Here is a 9,371-nt window from a genome sequence, read left to right on the forward strand (position 1 = left end):
TATCAGGCATCTTTGTATTCCTCTTTGCTGTTCTTGCACACAGCCCTCTCTCTTCCTTTGAAGAGCAGCAATACACACCATGTGAATGCCTATCCTTTAATTAGTATTTTTCTAATTTTTTATGATTAATATCCTCTAGTTTCCAACCCTATGTTTCAGTACCAGGTCCAACCATGGTCCATTCTCCTATGCCAAGCCCACAGCTGAGCCTCAGCTGTGCCAAACAATGGAGTGCAAAGCACTTGGGGGTGGCCCTGGCCAGCCTTCTGCCTCTTCACAGGGCTGGGGCTGTTCCCAGTGTCTGAGGGCATGTGCTGATTTAGCATGGAAGTGATTTTTTCCAAGGAATTTATAGCAAAATGTTGACGGCTTGATTGACCAATTTAATACTGGATACGCCTCTGGGCTACACAGGTTAAAAATCAGAGGAATCCTGGGAAAACTCCTTTTCCTTCCAGCCTCAGGACAGGTAATGGCGCTCCGCCGCATGGCCCTAGGGCCTGGTGAAATGAATAAAATGTAAGAAATTCCCATTTTTGACACAGTCTGTCATTTGTTAGGAAGGTTATGCTGTTTAAAACGTTATGCCAGTTGTACTCTGTCTGTTAAGAAAGCTATGCTGTTTTGTACCAAAATTTGTACCCTCAAAACCTTATTCCAAGTTGTATACCCCCTCTAAAACCCCGGGTTCCCTTCCCTGAAGCACTCCCCCGCAGCCCCCCGGGGCTAGCTCTGTTTCTTGGGAGGCTTTGGGGGAAATGCTTCGAGGGGACCAGGGCAAAAGATTCCAAAAGAGGCTCTTACCCCCAGGGTTGATCCAAGACGTTTATTCCATGCGGGGAGGCGAAGGCAGGAGGGCCAAGAGGCAAGGGCCCAGAGGGTGGGAGGCAAGGGCCCCAGGAGGCACGAGAAGGCCCCAGGAGGTAAGAGAGGGCCCCAGGAGGTAAGAGGGGACCCAGGAGGTAAGAGAACGAGAAGAGGAAGAGCAGGACCTTATCAAGGCTCCTGCCAGGGGGATGGCTGGAACTCAGCCAATTAGGTCCAGAAAGGAAGGAAGGGTCAAACTACAGGGTTGCAAGCTCCAGGGGCCCTGGGGAAAAAACCATTCCCCAGAGAAATACAACAATTCCCCCTTTTTGTTTAACAAAGTTACAAGAAAAGCATTAGGTTCATTTTGACTTGGAATGCTGATTTCCCCACCACTCACAATTGGTGGGAAAGTCAGACTGCTTTAGGTTTGTCAACTCTATGTGGTTGACTTCTGAGGTAGAAGGTATAAGACTATTGATAGCTTTGAAAATCAAACAACGTAGGATCCCGAACGCTATGGTTACAAGGAAAAGAATAACAAGAAACAACAAAATGGTTTTAACTATAGAAATCTACCACCCTGTGAATCCCCAACCCTTGAACAGTTCTTTGACCCAATCTTCAGATTCTTGTTTCACTTGTCACTAACAAGATGACAGCTTGGATGGGGTTCATCACAGGGTTGAGTGGGAGGTAGGTTTTCTCTAAAAGGGAAAAACAGACATTTTAAAACACGGTAGAAGTTTCTGTTTCTGCCGGAAGGAGTCCACACCTAGGAAGATTCTTTTTCCTCCATCCGGCGGCGTCTTCTCTTTGAGGCAACGGCTACTTGCCTGTCATCCCCTTCTGCTAGAGCTGGATTTTTGGGGACAAAAGGTTTCACCCACTTCTGAGGAATCCACCGAGGGCCTGAGGGAGTAGCCACACATGCATAGCCACGACTCCAGGTCACGAGCTCATAGGGACCTTTGGTTTCCCGAGTTTCAGGATCCCTAATCAAGACTGGTGGACGTTGAGACAATTTGAATTGATTGCCACTGTTAAAATGACATACCACGGGTGGACTCATATTTTCAAATGAACAGTTCAGAAATTGATAGTAAACATGGCTTTGCAGAGCTTCTGCTGCGGAGACATCCACGCAGTTGAACATCTCTGTCTAGCCAAGACTTGCTTGAGCGTCTGGTGTGCACGCTCAACCACAGCTTGACCTGTGGGGGAGTGAGGGATGCCAGTTTTATGTTTCACTCCCCACTGCTGGACAAACTCCAGGAACTCCTTGGACACATACGCTGGGCCGTTATCAGTTTTGATTTCTTTTGGGATTCCCAACACTGAAAAAGCTGGCACTAGGTGCTGCTTGGCATGCACAGACTTTTCTCCTGCATGGGCAGAGGCATAAACTGCGCCTGAATGTGTCAATGCTTACATGAACATACTTGAGGCAACCAAAACTAGGAATGTGTGTGATGTCTGTCTGCCACACTTCACAACTGCCAAGGCCCCGGGGGTTAACCCCCATGCCCATCGACGGCATGGCTTGGAGCTGGCAGTTGGGACAGGTGGCCACAATGGCTCGAGCCTGACTCCGTGTTAGCTGGAACTGACGGATCAGACCTGGCACATTTTGATGGTATTGTTGGTGACTCAGCTTTGCCTGTTGGAAGACATCAGGGAGACGTGCTTTTTCAACTGGTGCAGCAAGGGAGTCTGCCTGACGATTCCCTTCTGCAATTTCACCTGGCAAATCAGTGTGTGACCTCACATGCATCACATAGAATGGATGCTCTCGATGAGAGACTAAATGAATTAGCCTTGAAAGCAATCTGAAGAGATGTTCATTCTTGATTTCTTTGAGCACAGCCTGCTCCGCTCTGGACACTACCCCCGCTACGTATGCAGAGTCCGTTACCAAGTTAATTGGTTCTGAGAACTTCTCAAAAGCTCTTACCACTGCAGCCAGTTCAGCCACTTGGGGGGATCCCTCCACAAACTCAACATCAGCTTCCCAATGCTGAGTCTGTGGATTTCTCCAAGTCATCACCGACTTGTGGGAAGCCCCAGAAGCATCTGTGAACACTGTGAGAGCCTTGAGTGGTCTCCGACTCCTTATCTCACAAGGAATGAGGTGGAATTCCTCGTTGAACAACTTGTGAGATGGGGCATGGACTGATATTTGTCCTCTGTAGCTGTCCAGAGATAATTGGAGACTGGCATTGCTCTGGAGCAAATGTTCAAACATCTCTTTGGTCAATCTCTCAGGAGAGTTCCTTCCCTCCTTAGAAAGTCTGATTGGAAGGTGAATACATGTAAAGTCACAACCAGCCAGTTCACACAATCTCACCCTGGCCTTCCGAATCAGCTGAGCTATCAATTCTTGTGGCTTAGTGATGGTCTTGGATCTTTGGTGAGAGAGGAAGACCCACTCTATGATCAAGAGTGAATCTCTCTGCCCCTCAATCCATTGGAAAATCAAACCATGCAAATGTGGCAGCTTTCCTAGAACAATGAAATGGAAAGACACATTTGGCTCACACCGATGAGCCTGTCTCTCTGACAAGGCCTTCTGTATCTTTTCGATCGCCGTCTTTGCCTCTGGGGTCAGTTCCCTGGGAGAAACCAGCTCCCTCTCCCCCTTCAATAAATTGAAGAGAGGGGCTAAATCCTCATTCGTGAGGCCTAGCCAGGGTCTTACCCAATTCAAAGACCCACACAAGGAGTGGAGATCTGCTAGGGTTTTGGGATTGCACTCAATTTCCAATTTCTGTGGAACAATGGTCCTCGCACTGATTTCCAGACCCAGGTACTTCCAAGGTGGCATCCTTTGAACTTTGTCTTCCTGCAATTGAAATCCAGCAGAGGTTAAAACCTTAACCACTAGGTCAAGTGTGTGTTGGAGTATTATGTTATTAGGGCAGCACAATAATATGTCGTCCATGTAGTGAAGGATGATGGCATCCTTTCTCTTGGCACGTACCGAAGATAGCAATGAGGCTACGTACTGTTGGCATATGAAAGGACTCACTTTAAGGCCTTGGGGCAAAACTCTCCAGTGATAGCGCTTCATTGGGGCTTCTCGATTGATGGTGGGAACCGAGAATGCAAACCGTGCGGCATCTTCTGGGTGCAGTGGAATTTGGAAGAAACAGTCCTTGATATCTAGGACAGCCAATTGCCAATCTCGAGGGAGCATTGATGGAGTGGGCATCCCTGGTTGGAGTGGTCCCATGTCCTCTACAATTTTGTTTATTTCCCGGAGATCATGGAGCAACCTCCACTTGTCCTTCCCCGGTTTCTTTACTAAAAAGACTGGGGAATTCCAAGGACTAGTTGTCTCTTCTAGGTGTCCTTGAGCCAATTGTTCTTCCACAAGCTCCTCAAGCGCCTTGAGCTTCTCTTTACTCAATGGCCACTGTGCTACCCATTTTGGGGTATTATCCAACCACGTTAACTTTTGGGTAGGGCGCTCCACAGTGGCTATTTGCAAAAATCCTGAGGAGTCTTAGGAATGACCAATTGGACTCCCCACTGGGACATGGTGTCTCTCCCCCACAGGGGGGGCCTTATATTCTGCAACAAATGGGCGGACGCTGGCCAATTTTCCATCAGGTCCCTCAATTTGCACGATGTTTTTTGAAATTTTTGCCAATGTGATTCCACCTATGCCCTGAAGTTTGCCCGCTACAGGTTGCAATTCCCAATGTGATGGCCACATGGTTTTAGGTATAATCGTGATGTCCGCGCCCGTGTCCAGGACCCCTTCCACATGGAGGAGGTCTGACCCACAGGCTAGGTTGCATGCCATACAGGGTTTATTCTCTCCCACCACCTCAGCCCAGTAGACTTCTGGTGATTTTCCATCTGCTGTGATCTCTGCTGGAACAGGAATAGCCTGAGCAAGAATTTGCCCCTCTACTAGGTAAAATGGTGGGTGCATGCAGCGTGCCAACAGCATAAGGCTTGTTATCTCTCCCTTAATGGTCATGGGAGCTACCTCAATCTCCAAAGGTGTGTGTGCTGTGTCCCCAATAACAAAATACTCACTGTCCAGTCCCATGTGGTAAACCGTCAGATCCTGTGGGATGTTTGACAGGTCCACTGTAATGACTGTCCAATCAGTAGACCTGAAATGAAAACCTTTGGCAGTCACGAGCCTGAATCGGCCTCGCGGCTGCCAAACCTTGTTAATTGAACATTTGACATTTTTATTTTTCTGCACCCCCACACTGTGTGTCCCGTCCTCCCCCTTTTTTGTTAAGAGAGAGGCATTCGCCAGTGTGGGTCCCGCTATATTTATATCTTTGCGCGTATTTTTATCAACAGCGGGTACGCGCTGTAAGCTCAGTTTTTTTGTTTGTTGAACTTCTTCTGTTTCTGGTTTTGTGGGCAGGCTCTGGCGAAGTGTCCTGGCTTTTTGCAATGGAGGCAGGTGATGTGCTGCAGCTGGTCTGGTGACATTGGTTGCCTCCTTGGTCCTGGTACCGCAGCTGCCGCATGCTGTGGGTGTGCCAGTCCTGGATTCCTTTCAGGTGCACTGAACAATTCTGCTTTCCTGGTACAGGCTTCAATCATATGTGCAAGACTAGGTGATGGGTCGAGGGGAAGGCTAAGAATAATTCTACGACAGGTCTCATTAGCATTCCTCTGAGCCATCTCCTTGATCAATTCTGCCTGCACCACCGGATCTTGCACTTGTCTTTCCACTTGCGTTCTCAGACGGTCCACAAACTGCAAGAAATTCTCTGAAGGAAACTGTTTAATGTTAACATAACTGCCCTTAACTTCTATTGCTGGTAGCTGGTAAAACATTTTTTCTGCAGCATTACAGATCTTATCTAAGACTGGCTTGGATAACACTTGAGTTTGCATTTCTGGACAGTGCCAATTCCCTTCACCACACAAATGATCATGTGTGATATCATTATCATCATTGTCTTTTGCTTCGCCAGGAGTTTGGTGAATTTCCTGTAATACTGTTATCAAAGCCCTTTTCTATCTGGTTTCCCATAAGTCATATTCTGAGGGACTTAACAAGCATCTGAATAGGTCTTTGATGTCAGTAGGTACCATTTCATTCGAATTAAAAGTTGCTCTCATCATACCTTTAAAAATTTCACTGGATCTTCCAAATTCTCTCTGTATTTTGCAAAGTTCCTTTTTATCTTGATAGGATAACGGCTGATAAGTTCTGCTGCCGTTTCTCTTACCAAGATAAACTACAGGTGCTACAGAGGGTATGCTTTCACCAACATCTTTCTGAGTTACTAAAATTTCTGCTGCTCTTCCATTGCCCAGGGAGGCAGGAGGTATTCCCTCCCCCACCCCCTGGGGTCTGGCACGAGGCAGCTCCCCCACCCTCTCCCGGGGTCCCGGAGGAGGCTGTCCATTTCCCCTTGCAGCAAGGAAATCTCCTCCCCCGCTGGGGCTGTAGGCTGGGAGCTGCCCACCCCCACCCCACCCGGGGCCGCAGGCTGCAAGGGGCCCGCCCCCGTCCCCGCCGCTCGGAGGGAGGGGGAGGCACTGGGAAGAAGGATGGGGCGGGACAGCCCAAGGCATGAATGAATTGGGGAAGAGATATGGAGCAGGGGCAGGGAACTGGGGAGAGAGGGGGTCGTTGGGAGAAAGAGCAAGCACATGGTGTCCGCCATTGTCCCCCAACACGTGGTCCTGTTTCTGCTGGGGAAGCTCATTGAGCTTTTCCAGTTCGGGAACGGAGGAATCAGGGAAAAGGGAAAAGGCATTTGGGGAATTTGTCTGTGGCTGTCTGCTTTTTTCCGCTTCTAACAGCTGCTTGCGGGCTTGTAAAAATATTGGAATGAATAGAGGAGCTTTTTTATCACCATTATCAATTTTTGAAGTTAATGAATGTCCAATTTTATCCCAAAATGAAACAGAATTTAAGTCTTGCAAGGCAGATTCTGGAATTTCAGCTGATAGCCAAGCGACAAAATGTATTAGCAAATTTTTAGGGATTTTAACATCAATTAAAATACTTTTAAGCTGTTGTAATAAACTCTTTTGGTGAACAGATAGCCGTACGCCCATGTTTCTGATGTTTTAAAAACTACCTGTTCAAAATCTACCTTCTGACGCGAAAACACAACACGAAATTTTCCCGACACTCGGTATGAGCCGAGCAAGCGAGACGGGGGAACCACGAGGCCGAGAGAGCGTCACTGCTGCCGCTTCTCTCCGGCTCCAGGGGCACTGGGGGGGGGTCCAGCCGCCGTAGCCTGGCTTTTGTGACCCGACCCGTGCCGTGAAAACCCCCGAAACGTGGGCTGTGCCGGCCGGGGCGGCGCCGCTCGCTGCGGAGCTCCGGCCAGGGAAAACCCCTCACGTTTACTTCAAACTGCCTCTGCTGGGTCCTAGCGCACCCTGCAGCCGTGCAGTGTCCACGATCCAATGGTAAACCTCCCCCCAGCTAGGAGCTATTCCCGGGTTAACCGCAACACGGGGGAATTTTACCTGTCTTGTGGACCGAGGCTTGTGCGTGCAGCTGCATCAGAAGTCCCTAGTCCTGAGCCGACTTGCCTCAGGCGTAGGGCAAGCTACCGGTTCAATCCCAACCACTTAGGGTCACAAAAAAGCAACTCATAGATGGTAGGGTAGTTGACGCTCAAAAGCTTTTAAGACCCCTGGAAGGGGCTCTAGCTAATGCGTGGGCTTTTAATATAATAAAAACCGACGTTGGGCGCCAACTGAAGCACTCCCCCGCAGCCCCCCGGGGCTAGCTCTGTTTCTTGGGAGGCTTTGGGGGAAATGCTTCGAGGGGACCAGGGCAAAAGATTCCAAAAAAGGCTCTTACCCCCAGGGTTGATCCAAGACGTTTATTCCATGCGGGGAGGCGAAGGCAGGAGGGCCAAGAGGCAAGGGCCCAGAGGGTGGGAGGCAGGGGCCCCAGGAGGCACGAGAAGGCCCCAGGAGGTAAGAGAGGGCCCCAGGAGGTAAGAGGGGACCCAGGAGGTAAGAGAACGAGAAGAGGAAGAGCAGGACCTTATCAAGGCTCCTGCCAGGGGGACGGCTGGAACTCAGCCAATTAGGTCCAGAAAGGAAGGAAGGGTCAAACTACAGGGTTGCAAGCTCCAGGGGCCCTGGGGAAAAAACCATTCCCCAGAGAAATACAACACTTCCCCTTCCGTCGGGCTAGGCTGTTGCCATTCCCGCCGGCTCCTCGAACTGCTGGCCCCGCCTAATAGGAAAATCCAAGGACTTCCATGGTGCACCGCTCCAAACCAAAGTGCAGTTGCCGGCAAACGGACCCAAAAGCCGCGACCCAGCACAAAATCCAAATAAAAAAGAGACACTACAACAACGAGAAGACCCTCAGCTACCTAGAGACTGAATTCTGCTTCTGCCGCCTCGTCATGACCAAAAAGAGACTGGGAAACAGTGACACCCCTAGACCACACGAGCGCAGTTGAGTTCCTGGGGATTCCCGCGAGGCTGGAACTCCCGACTGCAGCGAGAGCAGCAGATTCGTCTGACACCTCATCCTCAGCGGCGGCCCGAACGAGAACAGCGAGAAGAGCGAGAACGGCAACAAGAGCAGCGATGGCGCAGGCGACCCCTCGAGTTCCCCCTTAAAATAGCTGACTAATAAAGGCCTTTCAAAGGAGCAGGTCTCCTGGCCCATTTTTAACAATTTGGGGGCTCGCCGGGATCTAAGCCATGCCCAGAAGAGGACCAGGACAGGAAGGCGCAGCCCGGCCTCGTACCTCCTGGACAGCTGGACATCCCGGACCAGAGGACGACGCTCGCCAGCCTCGTGGGACGCCACTGAGCAGCATCGGTAAGAATAACCGGTGGCGGGAGTGGAGACGAGCGAGTGTGGAGTGAATGAGAGGGAGGCCGGCAGCTCGGACCCCCCAAGCAATTTTGGACTGCTGAGTACCGCGTTTCCACACCCCCGCGAGGGGGCCGGCCAGAAAAAGCAGGAAGCGAGTGAACTGAGAGTGACTGAGGCGTCTCCAGGGGCATAGGGGCCCCCCTCCGGACGTGCGGAGGAATTTAGAGAGTGAGTGGCACGTCAAGGAAGTGTGTGGCAGAAAAAGGCTTGGGCCAATTTCAAGCGTGCGAAAGGGCTTGAGCAGTGTGAGGCACGCACCGCACTGGCTGAAGTTATAGCCCGAAGTGTCACAAGAGACTAGCACTGGCTGGGTTAGCGGCTGGAACCCTAAGGGCAGGTTGCCCAGGCTACTTTCGGGGCTTGTGAGTTGGCACTGACTGGGGTAACTACCGGGGTGTGGGGAGAGAAAGAGAGCACTGGCTGAGGCTACAACCTAGAGCATCTGAGTACCGGCTGGGGTAGCAAAGATAGGCTGCTTTCGGGGTGCTTTGGAGACTGGCTGGGGTAGCTGTCGGGGTGCTGGGATAAAAGAGTCTGCATTGGTCGGGGGTATCTTGGGTACGCTTTCCGGGTTCGAGGGTGTCGTATTGGTCGGGGGTACCCAAGGGAGAGGTACACTGTCTGGGAATGGAGAGGTAGAACTCGTCGAGGGTGCCCAAGAGGACGCTGTCCGGGTGCAGAGGAGTGAGAGTTAGGGAAGTTCCAAAGTGCG

The sequence above is a fragment of the Sylvia atricapilla genome, chromosome W (genome assembly GCF_009819655.1).
Source record: "Sylvia atricapilla isolate bSylAtr1 chromosome W, bSylAtr1.pri, whole genome shotgun sequence".
Lineage (NCBI taxonomy): Eukaryota > Metazoa > Chordata > Aves > Passeriformes > Sylviidae > Sylvia > Sylvia atricapilla.